Source organism: Saccopteryx leptura, chromosome 3 (genome assembly GCF_036850995.1).
Source record: "Saccopteryx leptura isolate mSacLep1 chromosome 3, mSacLep1_pri_phased_curated, whole genome shotgun sequence".
Lineage (NCBI taxonomy): Eukaryota > Metazoa > Chordata > Mammalia > Chiroptera > Emballonuridae > Saccopteryx > Saccopteryx leptura.
This window is the reverse complement of record NC_089505.1, coordinates 62,093,202-62,109,952: the sequence shown is the minus strand read 5'-3', so window position 1 is coordinate 62,109,952 and position 16,751 is coordinate 62,093,202. Positions and strand designations below refer to the sequence as shown.

Here is a 16,751-nt window from a genome sequence, read left to right as displayed (position 1 = left end):
ATAGACATAAGAGGCTGGCTATGATATCCTTCATAAAGGGTTAAGTTTGTAGAAGAATTCCTTCTTAATCATGTTAAAAAGAATAGTTTGTGACTTGTGAATGGTTAGGAGGCAGTGGCTGTGCACAAAGCACCCTGAGGCCTTCACTTAACATTTTTTCCTCCCTAGCCTTTTCACGTGATAAAGTAGAGAAACATTCCTTTCTTCCTGCTTCTTTGATCTGCAAATAGTGGTATATTCTGAGAAGAATAGAGTCAAAACTTAACTAGTGTTTAAATATAATAAATAAGTAATATTTGATTAGACAATAGTATCTTAGGTAGGTATAGTAGAATGGCCCATTGTGTGGCCTAGAATGAGAGCGTAGTCAGCAAGAAAAGAATGTTTTACTAAGAGAATTGTCTTTTGACTAAAGGCAATTGCTAGACTTTCTCAATGAGATGTTCTCATGAGATTTAAAAATGTAGGGAAATCCATGGAATGTCTTGTGTTGCTGCTGGGCTATCTTGCAAGTGCACTCTGCATATCTTTGGATGAAACCTATTCTTGATGTTATGTTAATTTCTATAGAGGCAAGCCTTTTAGAACTAATACTCTAAAAGCTTTTACTGATGTTGTTATCGCTATTCAAGTTATTTTGTATTTTGAATAATTTGCTACCTGACTTGTGACTCATAAATGTAAATGAACTGTTATCTGGAAACATGAAAACATAGTGAAACAAAAGTAATAATTAACACCATGTGATTGTAACTCGGTGTGCGTGTATAAAAAGGGAGCTATACTAGCATTGAGCGGAGATGCCTGGCAGTAAATGCTAACCGGAGAATAAAGAGAAAGAAAAGAATTCGGCTCTCTCACTCGATTTCGCCAACGCCGTCTCTTCCTGTGGGACCCCTGAATCCCCCCCGGGGCTGGACCCCGGCATTTGGCGCCCGAACAGGGACCTACAGGTAATCCCCCCTCGTTGTCTCGGGACGGCTAGGACTCCACTCAGGGTGCTGCAGACCCCCCTGTAAGAAAGACAGGGTGAGGATAGGTGGAGAATTTCAGAACTTAAGATTTTGAGAAGTCATGGGCCATACTGAGTCTAAAGAAAGAAGACTCTTTATGAAAGTTATTAAGTATACACTTTCCCAAAAAGGAGTTAAGGTCTCCTCTAAACAAGTAGCTCGTTTTATGAAATTCGTACAAAAATGTTCTCCATTGTTTCCAGATGAGGGAACGCTTGATTTCGAGAAATGGGTTAAAGTTGGAGAAGATTTAAAACTTTATTATGAGCTACACGGACCAGAAAAGGTCCCAGTTGATACATTTGCTTTATGGAGCTTGATTAAAGATGCCTTAAATCCAGAACATGAGATGCATAAACTTTCTAAGGCAACTGCTCCTCCAAAAGAAGAGACTCCGTTAATTAGAAGTAAAAGGCAGTCTCAAGATAGTACAAATCATGCTATGGCCTCTTTAAAATTAAGTAAACATCAGAATGATAGTGAAAATCATTTATCTCCAAAAGATGAGGCTGAATTAGAAAATGAGGCAGCTAAATATAATAGGGATAATGAGGATTGGAAGTCAAAAACAGTCTTGCCCATATTATATCCCTCCAAGACTGACAAAAAGGATGAAAATAAGGCTATTAAAATGTCTTTGCCTCTACCAGTACAATCACCAGATGTTAATGAAAAGAAAAAATCATCAGGGTTAACAGGGTTGCAGAAGGCAATTCAAGCTTCTTGCGACCAAGGGGAAACTGATTTGGCATTATGTTTCCCTGTGGCTGTGGCTGGTGAATTTGATGAGGAGAATCCTACATGGAAGCCGCTTTCTTATAAATTATTGAAAGAGTTGAAAATGGCTTGCAGTCAATATGGACCCACCTCTCCTTATACTATGTCTTTGATGGAAACAGTTTCTCATAATTGGATGACTCTTTATGATTGGAAACAAGTGGCTAAAGCTTGTTTATCTGGAGGAAATTATCTCCTTTGGAGAGCTGAATATGAGGAGCAAGCTAAACAACAGGCAGTTAGGAATCGGAGGACACATAATCCTGTGATTAGAGAAATGATTACGGGAGAAGGAGAATTTGCTGATGTTAGTGAACAGTTAAAACTTTCTAAACCAGCTTTGATACAAGTGAATAATTGTGCTATATCAGCTTGAAGAAAGTTGCCTGCTTCGTCTGGTGGAAATGTTACTGTGGTAGGAGTAAAACAGAAAGGTGATGAACCTTATGAGAAGTTTGTTGCTCGGTTGATTCAAGCAGTAAGAAGAGTTATTTCAAATGAGGCGGCAGGAGATATTATAATTAAACAGTTGGCTTATGAAAATGCTAATTCCACTTGCCAGGCTATGTTGCGGTCAGTGAGGAGAGAAGAAACGATAGGAGATTTCATCAAAGCCTGTCAGGATGTAAATCCTGCTTTTGTTCAGGGAGTAACTATTGCTGCAGCTTTAAAAGAAGAAACGTATCCTCAATTTATTAAGACCATGTATCAAGAAAAAATGCCTTCTGTCAATGAAGCTTCCTCTAAGGGAAGTCTTACTTGCTTTACTTGTAATCAAACGGGCCACTTTAGCCGACAATGCCCTAACAAGAGTGGGCAAGCAGGCCCAGGAGTGCAAGGGACAGCTCCCGTAATTAATAATGCTAATAATAATGTCCCATTGCCTAAGACTTTGTGTCCACGCTGTCAAAAAGGATATCATTGGGCAAAGCAGTGCCGTTCTAAATTTCACAAAAACGGACAGCCATTAGGACCAAATTTAGGAATAGAATGGCAGCCCCCACATAATTCAAATCTGACAAGTAATCAAAGTAGCAATCAGGGAAACTGGCAAGGGGGCCAGCCTCAGGCCCCGATAACAATTGGGGCCAGCCTGAATCCATTTGTCAACTCCCGTCTGTCTCAGTCCCCACTCGGGCCTCCCCCATGCCTCCATGCAAAATATGAAAAACAAGCCTCTTGTGGGGGTTGAAATGGAGGGATTTCGGCTGCCGGTTGTAGCAGCTATTAGAATTTAAGAATAATTAGAGACTGAGATGAGTTTTAAAGTTGTGTTATTATCTAATTTTCTTTAGTAAATAGAAGGACTTAAGAGTTTGGAAAAATTACAGTTTTTTCTGTTCTCCTCTTTCTCTCAACTCATTTTATTTCTTTCCTGTTCTATGCCTGAAAAGAGGGCAAAGGGAACACTTGTTTGAATATGACTAAACAGAATCTCATAAACGGCCGTTCTTGAAACTTTTCAAGAGAGAGTTCTGTTTAGTTTCTATTCAATATGTTCCAATCAAAACTGCCCTGTGTAAAAATCAAGCAGGCCATATTCTAATCTCTAAAATCCCGGGTTTCTCTCTAATTTGTCTGGTTTGTCTACTTTGTTTAATTCTTGTTTGTGTTTGGTCTTTGTTTAATGTTGTCTAAATGTGATTTTTTTAAGTTCTTGCATGCAAAAATTGAATATGCCGGCTCTAATATTATAAAAATATCATCCCTACAAATTTATAATTTTAATTGAAACAAATAAAGCGCGCTCATTTAAATTTAAATAGTATGAAACATAAATCCTAAAGACTTGTTGATTTTGACTAAACTGCTTCAAGCTTCAGGCTGCTTGCTGCCGCTGCAGAGCATGAAGCAGAGTAAATTTGCCTAACAAAGGTGTAGATTTTTTTACTATAGAAAAATAAGAAAAGTCACACTAAAATTTTTCCAGCTTTAATGTGTTCTTTAAATTGCCTGTTAATTAATGAAGTAGAAATATTTTTATGAATATAAAAATCTCGTATACTGAAACTCCTGCAAATCTTCTTTATTATGCTTCTTACTTTAAAAAATTTCTTTTAAATGCTGATATACAGAATTATTCAACAGCTGAAAGATGTTGGAATCCTACAGGAGATGCTGAACCTGTTTCTTCTGCAAACTTTTACCCTCTTTTGTTTGATCCAGCTAATAACACTGTTTTGTCTTTTTCTAAATAGCTCCAAATATACGGAAATGATTTATATAGATGAATAAGAACCCTTAAACCCCTCACCAGTTGCAGTGCCTCATGGCTACAGTGTAATTGTTATAGATTTACAAGACTGCTTTTTTACTATACCATTAGCTACACAGAATTGTCGAAGGTTTGCATTTAGTCTGCCATCAGAAAATTTTAAACAACCTTATGAGAGATATCAATGAAAGATATTACCCCAGGAAATGAAAAACAGTCCCACGCTTTGTCAAAAATTTGTGAATCAAGCTTTAAATCCAATAAGATTAAAATATCCTAATCTTTATTTAATTCACTATATGGATGACATTTTGCTTGCTCTGCCTAATCGAAAAAAATTGCATAATATTTTACAAAAAACAACTCAGTCTTTACAGAATTTTGGATTAAAAATTGCCCCTGAAAAAATTCAAGTACAGCCACCTTTTAATTACTTAGGACGTGTTCTGTCTACAGACATTGTCAGTCCTCAAAAGTTACAATTAAGAAAAAATCATTTAAAAACTCTAAATGACTATCAAAAATTATTGAAAGACATTAATTGAATCAGACCCTATTTGAAATTAACTACAGCAGAGCTTAAGCCATTGTTTGATATTTTGAGAGAAAATGCTAATCCAACTTCTCCTCGAGAGCTCACAGAAGAAGCGGCAAAAGCTCTTAGAAAAATAGAAGAAGTAATTAATAATCAACATTTAGTCAGAGTTATTATAGAGAAACCATGGCAGCTTGTGATTTTAGCCACTGAACACACTCCTACCGGATGTTTGTGGCAGAATGGCCCTCTAGAGTGGCTTCACTTACCTGTCTCTCACAAGAAAGTTATTATGCCCTATACTGATTTGGTGGCTACTCTTATAATTAAAGAAAGAAACCGCAGCAGAGAGTTGTTTGATAAAGAAATGACGGAAGTCATTGTTCCTTATAATAAGAATCAATTTCAAGCATTATTACAGCTAAATTCAGAATGGCAAATTGCTTTTAGTAATTTTACAGGGCAGGTTTTATTTCATCTTCCTGCTCACCCACTGCTGCAATTTCTAAAAAAACAATCAGTAATTTATCCCACTAAGACTTCTAGAAATCTGCTGCCCCCTCCCAGCCAGAAGGAGACTCCTGTGCCACCCGCGTCATCAGTGACTTCCCAGCAGAGGTCATCAAGAAGCTCTCCGTATAATCCTGTTACTCGAGAAATACAGCAATTGTCACTACAGGAAGCTAGACGACCTCCCTATCAACGGATGGCTCGCTCTACTCGAACTGTCAACCCACCAACCTGGGGCCAGTTGAAGGCGTTGTCTGAAAGGGCTGATTCAATTTGTCGTCAACAAAATATAGAGCGTAACCCTGTTAATATGTTTATTGCTATGCTAGCTGTACTTTCAATTCAGGTACTTAATGTTGAGGCTACTGAACAAAACAAATCTTATTGAGCTTATATTCCAAATCCACCATTAGTTAAGCCTGTTACTTGGGGAGGAAATGATATACCTGTGTTTAATAATCATACTAAGTTTTTGAAAGAATCATGTAATTCTTTTATTATGCATAAAACTAATTCAAATTTCTCATTTCATGGAAAAACGGATAAGATACCTATATGTTTTATGTTTAATAATACTCACAAGATTTCTGGGTGTTTTCCTACTACACTTAAGACTATTTTGACTGACTCTCCTAAAAGTAATAAACCTGGACACCCAACAAGAGACTTATGGTCTCTCACAATTTTAATGCCTGGAGGCCCTGACACCCATGAGTATAATCCTGTTACATTGCCTCCTAAGAAATTTCACCCATGTGAACTTTATCCTCCAAAAAAGGCAACTCAAGAACCTTACTGGTGGTCTGTAGAGAATAGATTTGGTTTTCCCCCATGGCAAGAATGTGCATATTACAATTATATGAATTATACTGCATATGCTGTTAATTTCACTATACAAGATTGGTCTAGTCCTTATTCTGAATATGATTATAGAAAATTAGTGCAGAAAATGAAAGACAATTACAGTTGGTCAGATAAATATAATCCTTTAAATAAAATCGTCACACGTTGGCAGTCTGCTGGATGAATACCTGCACAGCTGACTTATCAGGATGAATTAACCACCAGGTATCAAACAAAGCTTTGGCAGCTAATTGCAGCTGCTGCACCAGCATATTTAGTTAGGCCTTACCCTTATCCTGCTCAGAATATTTTTGTTCAGGCTTGTGTACAGGCTCCTTATGTACTCTTGATTGCTACAATAGACAGTAATCTTTCTGTTAGTACTTATAATTCTATATTTAGCATTTCCTGCTCTCGCTGTGTTTTAACAAACTGTCTATCTTATGACACCAAAGCTCAAGTTATGTTTATTTTGCGGCAGCCACCTTATGTAATGTTACCTGTTAGTCTGTCTCAGCCTTGGTATGATGACCCAGGGTTGCATGCACTACAGGCTGCTTCTGAAGCGCTTGCTCACCATCGAAAAAAGCGATTTGTTGCCGAATTGATTTTGGGAATTACTGCTCTTATTGCTATTATAGAATCTGTAGCTGCTTCCACCACTGCTTTAGCTCAATCAGTTCACACTGCAAATCATGTAAATAGTTTATCTCGTAATATATCTCTTGCATTAGCAGTACAGGAGACTATAGATAGGAAATTAGAATTGAAAGTGAATGCTTTAGAAGAGGCTTTTATTCACATATGTAATGAGTTGTTAGCTATGAAAGCTAGAATGACTCTTAGATGCCATGCAGGATTCAGGTGAATATGTGTGACTCCTTTAGAATACAATCAGTCTATCATAGCATGGAATAATGTACAGAATCATTTGTTAGGTGTATGGAATAATAGTGATATTAGTTTAAATTTGAAAAAATTACATCAGCAAATACAAAACTTAGGACATTCAGGCTCTTTAGTCTCTGCCTCAGAAGTAGCTAATCAATTTGTTGAAAACATTAAAAGTATGTTTTCTATGCATGGCCTGACCTCTCTGGCTACTAATATAGACATAATAATAGCTGTGACAATTATCACTCTTCTTGTCCTTCCAGTCATGTTCCGACTTTTAAACAACAATCACAGGGAAATAGCGATGAAAATACAAAAGCTTTATTTAAATAATAAAAAAGGGGGAGATGTCGGGAGCCGATCCACTAATGCTGGCTAACTAGGTCACAGCAGAAGAAGATCCACAACTGCTGGTTGACAAAGTCACAGCAAAAGAAGATAGAGTCACCGCAGTAAAGACCAACAGCTGCGGGTTGACAAAGTCACCGCAAGGAAAGGCATAATACTTCCCCCTTTAATCTTTTGAATTAATCTGGCCTTATATCCCCCCTTTTTCTGGGTGTGTGCTATTATTTGTGGCACAGGGATAATAGTACCGTACTTTCCCTGTAAATTTCTAGTAATTTCTTTGAAAATGAGACAGAGGGTGTGAGTTCCACAGAAAAGCCTGTAAGCCCCTTGAACTGGGCTCATAGACATAAGAGGCTGGCTATGATATCCTTCATAAAGGGTTAAGTTTGTAGAAGAATTCCTTCTTAATCATGTTAAAAAGAATAGTTTGTGACTTGTGAATGGTTAGGAGGCAGTGGCTGTGCACAAAGCACCCTGAGGCCTTCACTTAACATTTTTTCCTCCCTAGCCTTTTCACGTGATAAAGTAGAGAAACATTCCTTTCTTCCTGCTTCTTTAATCTGCAAATAGTGGTATATTCTGAGAAGAATAGAGTCAAAACTTAACTAGTGTTTAAATATAATAAATAAGTAATATTTGATTAGACAATAGTATCTTAGGTAGGTATAGTAGAATGGCCCATTGTGTGGCCTAGAATGAGAGCGTAGTCAGCAAGAAAAGAATGTTTTACTAAGAGAATTGTCTTTTGACTAAAGGCAATTGCTAGACTTTCTCAATGAGATGTTCTCATGAGATTTAAAAATGTAGGGAAATCCATGGAATGTCTTGTGTTGCTGCTGGGCTATCTTGCAAGTGCACTCTGCATATCTTTGGATGAAACCTATTCTTGATGTTATGTTAATTTCTATAGAGGCAAGCCTTTTAGAACTAATACTCTAAAAGCTTTTACTAATGTTGTTATCGCTATTCAAGTTATTTTGTATTTTGAATAATTTGCTACCTGACTTGTGACTCATAAATGTAAATGAACTGTTATCTGGAAACATGAAAACATAGTGAAACAAAAGTAATAATTAACACCATGTGATTGTAACTCGGTGTGCGTGTATAAAAAGGGAGCTATACTAGCATTGAGCGGAGATGCCTGGCAGTAAATGCTAACCGGAGAATAAAGAGAAAGAAAAGAATTCGGCTCTCTCACTCGATTTCGCCAACGCCGTCTCTTCCTGTGAGACCCCTGAATCCCCCCCGGGGCTGGACCCCGGCAATTATCATCATAAATCACAAAGCAAGAACATATAGTGCAGAGGTCCCCAAACTACGGCCCGCGGCTGCATGCGGCCCCCTGAGGCCATTTATCCGCCCCCGCTGCACTTCTGGAAGGGGCACCTCTTTCATTGGTGGTCAGTGAGAGGAGCATAGTTCCCATTGAAATACTGGTCAGTTTTTTTATTTAAATTTACTTGTTCTTTATTTTAAATATTGTATTTGTTCCCATTTTGTTTTTCTACTTTAAAATATGTGCAGTGTGCATAGGGATTTGTTTATAGTTTTTTTATAGTCCGGCCCCCCAACGGTCTGAGGGACAGTGAACTGGCCCCCTGTGTAAAAAGTTTGGGGACCCCTGATACAGTGTTACTACGCAACAGGTACTGTTCTGGACACTTCTACCTATTTAACTCTGCCAATTACATCATTATGTGCTGTCATCTCCATTTTAGAAATGGGGGCATAGATGGCAGAGAATGTTAAGGAACTTGGCCAACGTCAGACACCTTATACATAAACTCAGGCTCAGCTCTTAGCCACACGGCTTTGCTGTAACAGTAGTTCCAAAGGAAAACTAGGAACCGGTGCTTTAGGAATGGAACACCAGAGCAGTATTGTGTATCCCATTGGCAGCCTGAATTTTGTCAGAATGTATGCGTTACCCAAATATTTTTTTAAAAATTTTTAAATAAGATTTCAAATGAAAAATGACCCCCCCCCCCCCATTCATCTGTCATGTGAATATACCATACATACTTCTCTCTCGAACAATCTTTCATTCATTGCCTTGAGTAACCAACCACCCTCGCCAAGTCGCCAAGCCCTTTCGGACTGCGCATGCGCGCTCCACCCCCGTGCTCTTTTGCGCGCACAGCACTAGAATTTTGGATCCTTGACCGGATCCCTCTTCCACCCAAGCCCAGGGTTTTTTAAAATACCGGTAAGTGGTCCTGCTCCCACCACTCCGCGTTCCCCAGGCCTTCAGGACAACGCCTGACACTGACTCCCCCTAGAGCCCGACCTGCCCATCCCTGACCTTTATCCCAGGGCTCTTTCTAACCGGACCCGCGCCCTCTCCTAAATGACTTGAATCTCTAGCTGTCTCCCCCCACAGAACGGCAGCACCCTCTTCCAGCGGACACGCAAGGTCGGACTCATTCCTGTGTCCTCAGCACACACTCAGTCCAGGACACTGAAACTCCTCCCCGCCGCCTCACCCCAACCGCATCCCGCCGAAACCACTGAGGAGCGGAGCCGCCCTCCCGCCCTCCCTCCCTCCCTCCCTCCCTCTTCTCTGCACACCCACCCCAGCCCCCACGGATGCACACGCGCACTGGGGCGGAGCCGCAGCGCCCTCCCAGCTGCCCTCTGAAAGCCGCATGCGCGCTGAGGCCAACCTCCTCCAACCACGCATGCTCAGCTCGGCGCTCACGCTCACAGGACCTGAGCTCAACTTGGCCCGCGATAACCCCTCCTTTTCCTCCCGCGGGCCGGCCTTCTGTGTGTGCGGCTTCCGGATGCCCAGGCAGGTTCCGGACTGAACGGTGCCTGCTTTCTTTTTCTCTCCCACGCTCCTTTCCCCCCTCCCCCCGCACGCCTTTTACAGACGGGTGGCTGCTAGTGGAACCTCCCCACCCCACCCCCGTCACGGAGAGCGCACGCCGCGTCCTACGAGCCAATCAGCAGCCGCCGTAGGTAAGGGGCCCGCGCGTACCGGCCGGGCGCGCATCAGGGCCCGCCCCCTTCTCGACCGTTAAGTGTCTCTCGGAAGCCCGTGGGTGGGCAGCGTGGAGTGCGGAGCCAAGAGCAGCACGTTAAGTGCCGGCTTGGCGGGAAGTAGACAGTCTGTAAATAGGAACTTGGGTTCTGGGAGGTCCTAGTAGGGAGGACCTGTGAACTGGTTGTAAAGTATGCGAAGGTCCTTGCAAGGATGTGTCAAAAGAAACTTTAGTTGTTAGATACTCTCGCAGAGGGCCCACAAACAGACCCGTAAATAGCAGGGAAGTACTGGATACCTGCAGATGCTGTGCGCACACAAGCTTGAGTTGCAGGGTTTCTCATAGGAGGCCTGTAAACAGATGCCTGCATATGGGAAGTGCCTTGTATAAAAATATAGGCTCATCGGTTCTAGAGGAGGCCCCATCTGGGAGCCTGTATGTCTGTCTAAGTGTGTGGGTTTGAGTGCTTCATTAGGGTGGGCATAAAGAAGGAGTTAGGAATCGGGAGTCTCCCAGATAATTTCAAATAGATTCTGGGAGATACCCAAAAAGGGGTGTGTGAAAAGATGCGTTAAGTATTGAGGAGGCCCCTCCAAAGAAATGTGTGATTAGACCCAATTTCTGGAAGGTCACCATAAGAATCCTGGCAGTAGACACAAATAGACTGGCTCTATCTGTTTGGGGGGAATTCCCAAAGAGCTTGGAAATGACATTGAGGGTCCCCAAGTTGTATGTAAGTAGACTTATTCTGGGGAACTGTCCATAGTGGCTATTATATAGACTCCTACACTGCAGGTTTCCAGAATAACATGCAAATGGACACTTGTTTGCGTGGGAAGGAAGGGCTCCTAAGTATGTAAACAAAAACGAGTGCAGGCACAGAATCCCTACTGAGGTGCGTCTAGAGACAGTGCTGCAGAGGTCTCCAGAGTAATGTGAAAACAGACACTTAAATGCAAGGAAGGAAGGAGGGAGTCCCAGGATCTGAGGGGAATTTCCTACTGAGATTGTAAACAGTCATTGAAGTGCTGAAGGAGGCTGTTGGCCATAAACATTTGTAAACAGCTTTGCCCTTCCCTCTTCCATCCAGTTTGTGGCTGGGGGAGGTGTCACACAAAGCAGTGAGAGAGGAGCTAGACAGGCCCCTGCTGGCTAGCAAAATTACTGATGCATCCTGTAAACAGATACTTCAGTTCTGGGAAAAATAGTCTCTCAAAGGGACCTGTTGATGTCGCTGTGTACTAGAATAGGATTGGAGGGGATTCATCAAATGATTTAACAGGGACTTACGTGCCAACTAGCTAAGCAAGTCTACACCAGGTAGCTCAGTTGGTTATGTTGCATCCACCGGGTGCGAGAACAAATGTCGGAGACTTTCAGGAGTGTAGATGGTACTTTATTGGCCAGTTTAACCTGCGCCGGGGCGAACTCCCAAGATGTCCGGAGACACCGTACTCACAAGGAGCTGCAAACGAGAGTCGCGCCTGGCGCTTACAGCTAGGTCCTTATATATCCTAAGTGAGCAAGCAGTATACAGAAGCAGATGTGGCAGTTAGCTATTCGCTAGGGAGGTCGCACGCAGCATAGCAACAGGGTCCGGGTTTAGTTTAGTGACGAATTTCAAACATAAACTTCTTTGTTCTCAGCCTCACAGGGGCCCTATCAGCACTCCCTGTTCCTGCTCCTTCAATAGTTACACTCTGGCAGCCTCACAGCAGGGCCCTATCAGCACCTCCCTGTTCCTGCTCCAAAAAGTTACACTCTGGCAGCCACAACACGCCTCCCTGAATCTAACATTCCCCTATCTCTTTTGGGCATAAATCAAACCCTTGATTCTTCATCAGTGGGGAGAATGGTATAAGCTTGGGACAGAACCATTAACTTTACTACATCTACTCTCTCCTTTACAAACGCAAGGAGCTTGTTAAGGATTATTGGTCTAAAGGTAAGAGCCAATAAGAATAATAGGAGGGGTCCAGCAATTGCGGATATGAGGGTAGTTAACCAAGGAGAAGTCTTGAACATAGAGGCATACCAGCTAGGGCTGTCTTCTTCTAGGTTCCTATTCTTTAATCTGTTTGCAAGTATCTTGATATTCTCTCTAATTACTCTAGAGTGGTTAGCGTAAAAACAACATTCTTCTCTTAAGGCAGTACACAGTCCTCCTTGCTCAAGGAGGAGGAGGAGGTCTAGCCCTCTCCTATTCTGAAGGGCTACCTCGACTAGGGAGTCTATTTGCTTCTCGAGATATATTACCTGGTTTTGGAGAAGTGCAATATCTTTGGAGAATGTCTCCAAGCTGCTGGTGAATCACAGAACTTGTCTTCAAAGAACTTTGATAAGTCAGCTTGGAGAGTTATGGGGTTGTTATTATCCTAGGTGTTAATTCTGTGCTATAACTGTGCCATCTGCTGTCCTGATTAAAACCTATTCCTGCAACTCTAGTCCCTTACTGGGTAAACAATAAAAAGTCATTAGTTCTAAGTGGAGAAGAAGGTGAGCTTTAGAGGCTCTCCAGGGGTCTGCTTGACTTGCCATCTCCGAGATCCTTCGTCGGGTGGTTGGGCTGGCTTCACGTGGGAGAGGTGGATCTAGTAGGGCTTTTCAGCTACCTTAATAGCTGTGGGTGTATTCAGGATCACCTGGAACAGTCCATTCCACCACGGCTCAAAAGGTTGTCCCGTCTGTGGTTGAGAATCCAAACCCACTGTCCAGGCTCCGCTGGCTCCAGTAGTCGGGAGCTGTGTTTCGCATTCAATTGGGCTGATCTCTGGAGGGCCTGCACCTCGCTTCTGATGTGTTGCAGGGCCTGCAAGGACTTGAGGAAATTATGATTAGAAATCTCTAGTTCCCCTCTGGTCAATCAAGGTACAAGGGGCACAGGTTGCCCAAATAAGATATCATAAGGGGTCTATTTATTGAGATAGGGGGTACATCTGGTTCTAAAAAGGGCAAAAGGGAGGAGCTCAACCCAGTTTTCGCTGTTCTCCCCTCTCAGCTTAATTATAGTTTCCTTCAGAGTCCTGTTCATTCTTTCTACCTGTCCTGAACTTTGGGGCCTATAAATGCAATGCAATTTCCAATTAATACCTAACTTAGTGGCTAATTCTTGGGATATCCTGGATATGAATGCAGGATATCCTGCATTCCATTGTCTGATCCTAGGGCTAGGGGAATGCCATATCTAGGTATGATTTCCCTTAATAAGACTTTGCAGACTGTGGAAGCAGCCTCTCCTCGCGTGGGGAATGCTTCCACCCATCCTGAGAAGGTGTCTAATAATACTAATAGATACTTATAACCTGACTTTCTAGGGGTCATCTCTGTGAAATCTATTTCCTACAGTTCTCCCAGAGCTTTCCCCCGATACCTCACAAAGGAGGGTAGCTTCTTATTCTGCGCATTTACTCTGGCACAGATGCTGCACCTCGAGACAATGGAGTGGATAATATCCCTGATGTTGGGCCCTACATAATACTTCCTGATAAGTTGTTCTAGCTTGTTTTGTCCTAATGAGTACTAGTATGAATATCTCCTACTATTTCTCTTACTATTCCCTGGGGTAAATAGAGCCGGGAGTCAGGAAGCTTTATCTATCCTTACTGATTTTTCTTCCCTTTCAACTACATCCCTTCCTGCTCTTCTTCTGGGGAATATCTAGGATCCGGAAGTAGCGTTGGCTTAGGCAGCAATGGCAGAAGGCTTTCTTGTGGCCCAGTGGCTGCCTCTCTTCCAGCTGAGTCTGCTAGGTTGTTACCCTTTATAACAGGAGAGTCCCCTCTCTGGTGTCCTTTGCAGTGAATGATGGCAACTTTGGTAGGTAGCCAAATGGCGTTTAGGAGGGCAAGAATTTCATTGTGATTTTTAATGTCCTTCCCCCCTGCTGTCAGTGTTGGCAACTTTTCCCTCTGCTATCTGTAAGGCTCAGGTTAGTTCTATTAGCTCCGCCCTTTGTGCAGATGTTCCTGCGGGCAGTGCTTTCTGCCACAGGACCTTATTTTCCGTGGTCACTGCTGCCCCTGCATGTCGCTATCCATCCTTAATAAAACTGCTCCCGTCAGTAAAGAGGGTCAGGTCTGCCTTCCCGTATGCTTGATCCCTTAAGTCCGGGCGGGAGCCAGTCACTGTGTCAAGGATTTGTTTGCAACTGTGGACCAAAGTGGAGTCCGGTATTGGCAACAGGGTCGCTGGGTTCAGGGCAGCAGTTTAGAGGAACTGAACAGATGGAGGGTTCAGCAGCTGAGCCTGATACTGCATTAGCCGCGCCTTAGGTAGCCACCTGTCAGGAGGTGCTCGCAGCACTTGCTCTACATAGTGTTCCCTAATGACTTGGATGTCCTGCCCTAAAGTCAATTTACTAGCCTCCTTGACTAGTATGGAGGTGGCAGCAAGTGCCCTCAGACATGTTGGCCATCCCGAGGCTACAGGATCAAGTTTCTTAGACAGATAGGCGACAGGCCTCTTCCACAGCCCAAGTTCCTGGCTCAGTACCCCTAAAGCTACCCCTCCCTTTTCTGCTATAAATAGCTGAAAGGGTTTGGCCAGATCTGGCAGGGCCAAAGCTGGGGCAGCCACTAGGGCCTCTTTAAGCGCTTGGAACGCTTGCTTCTCCTTATCTGTCCATGTGAACTGCTCTTCCTTACCCCTGGTTAGTTCGTGCAGGGGTTCAGCTAGTTCTGCAAAGCCTAATATCCACAGTCAGCAGTATCTTACTGCACCCAGGAATTCTCGTACCTGTCTCTTGTTAGTAGGCTCGGGGATCTGCAAGACCGTCTGAATTTGCTGGCTGGACAATGTCCTTTGCCCTCCCTGTAAGTTATACCCCAAATAACTTACAGTTTTCGTCACAATCTGGGCCTTCTTGGCGGAGACTTGATACCCTATTCGCCCGAGATCTTGAAGCAGGTCCGTGGTAGCTTCCTCACACTCTCTTTCGTCCTTGGCAGCTATGAGGGTGTCATCCACATACTGGAGCAGTACGATCAACGGATGGGAGGAGCAGAAAGCCTGCAGATCTTTGCTGAGGGCTTCATTAAAAATGGTGGGGGAATTCTTAAACCCTTGTGGTAGTCTGGTCCAAGTGAACTGCCCCACCAGTCTATTATGTGGGTCATTCTATTCAAAGGCAAAGATCTCTTGGCTCTGAGGCGCCAGGGGAATACAAAAGAAGGCATCCTTCAAATCCAGGACAGAATAATAGGTATGGGTTGGGGGCAATGAGCTCAGTAAGGTATATGGGTTGGGCACCGTGGGATGAATAGTCTCTACCTGCGCATTCACCTCCCGCAAGTCCTGGACCGGACGGTAGTCTTGGCTCCCCGGTTTCTGAACGGGAAGCAGCGGGGTGTTCCAGGCTGATTGGCACCTTCGAAGGATGCCTGCCTCCAGCAGGTGTTGCAAGTGCCGGGCAATTCCCTGTCTAGCTCGGGCTGGACCGGGTACTGCCTGATCCTAACCGGTCTAGCAGTGCTAAGCAGTTGCACCAAGACAGGTGGTTGGTGAGCGGCCAAACCTGGGAGGTTGGTTTCCGCCTAAACCTCGGGTACCCGGGCACGCAGGGCATCTGGAACCCCTTCCTCAGCCTCCTTACCTTCTAGGACGGTGGTAAGTAAGTGTTCTTCAGACAGTGGGACAGTTACTTCCATGCTGACCTCTGCCTCTTTGTTCCCCATAGGGCTTTCCTCCCGTCGGAAGGTTATTGTGGCCTGAAGTCTCTGCAATAAGTCCCTTCCAAGCAGTGGGAAAGGGCAGTCTGGAATGACTAGGAAAGAGTGGGTGATGGTGCCTCGACCTAAGTCAGTAATTCTTGCGGTGGCCCATGGGTAGGCTTCTGTTTTGCCCGTTGCCCCTATTATCTTAGTAGTTGCCTTCTGCATCTGGCCCTGTGGTTTCTTTAGGACTGAATAGGTGGCTCCCGTGTCGACTAGGAAGTCTATTGGCTTTCCTTCGACTGTTAAGGTGACCATGGGCTCCTGGGAGCCAATGGGAATGGAGCCCTGGCCCCATCAGTCTAAGGTTTGGAGCATGACCTCTGGGCCCTGTCTTGGCCCTTGGCTGTCGGCCTTCAACCTTGGACACTCTCTTTTCCAGTGCCCTTTCTCCTTACAATAGGCACATTGATCTTTGGCTATTTGCCGTCCTTGGCCCTTCCTCTGTCCCCCTTTTCCTTTGGGGGGAGGTTTCTGGGCAGCAATCAGAATTTTGGCAACTTCCTTCGCCCTGCCAACCTCCGGATCATCCCTACTGACATACACCTTCTGAGCTATCTCTAATAGCTTGCTTCTATTTTCTCCTTCAAATCCCTCTATCTTCTGAAGCTTTTTCCTAATATCTGAAGCGGCCTGAGTCACAAAGTCTATATTTACTAGTCTCCTGTTCTCTTCCGCCTCAGGATCTAGAGGGGTATATACTCTATAAGCCTCTATGAGTCTTTCTAGAAAGGCTGCTGGGGATTCCTCTTTTCCCTGGATGACCTCACTTACCTTGCTAAAGTTGGTTGGCTTTCTAGCTGCTGCCTTGAGCCCCCTCAACAGAGCCCGGCAATACTGGAGGAGCGCGTCCCTTCTCTCAGCGGTATTAGGGTCCCAGGTAGGAGGTTGAGACGGGAGAATGTCTTCTATTTCTCT

The 16,751-nt window shown here is 43.7% G+C and overlaps 1 protein-coding gene across 1 annotated transcript in view; it reads left to right on the top strand.

Moving 5' to 3' along the window:
- The first annotated feature begins 9,834 nt into the window (after positions 1–9,834).
- Positions 9,835–16,751, top strand: part of SMG9 (SMG9 nonsense mediated mRNA decay factor) — a 29,432-nt gene continuing 22,515 nt past the window's right edge. The window contains exon 1 of the mRNA XM_066373653.1: positions 9,835–10,102. The gene's annotated coding sequence lies outside the window, so the exon portion shown is untranslated. The remainder of the gene's footprint in view (positions 10,103–16,751) is intronic.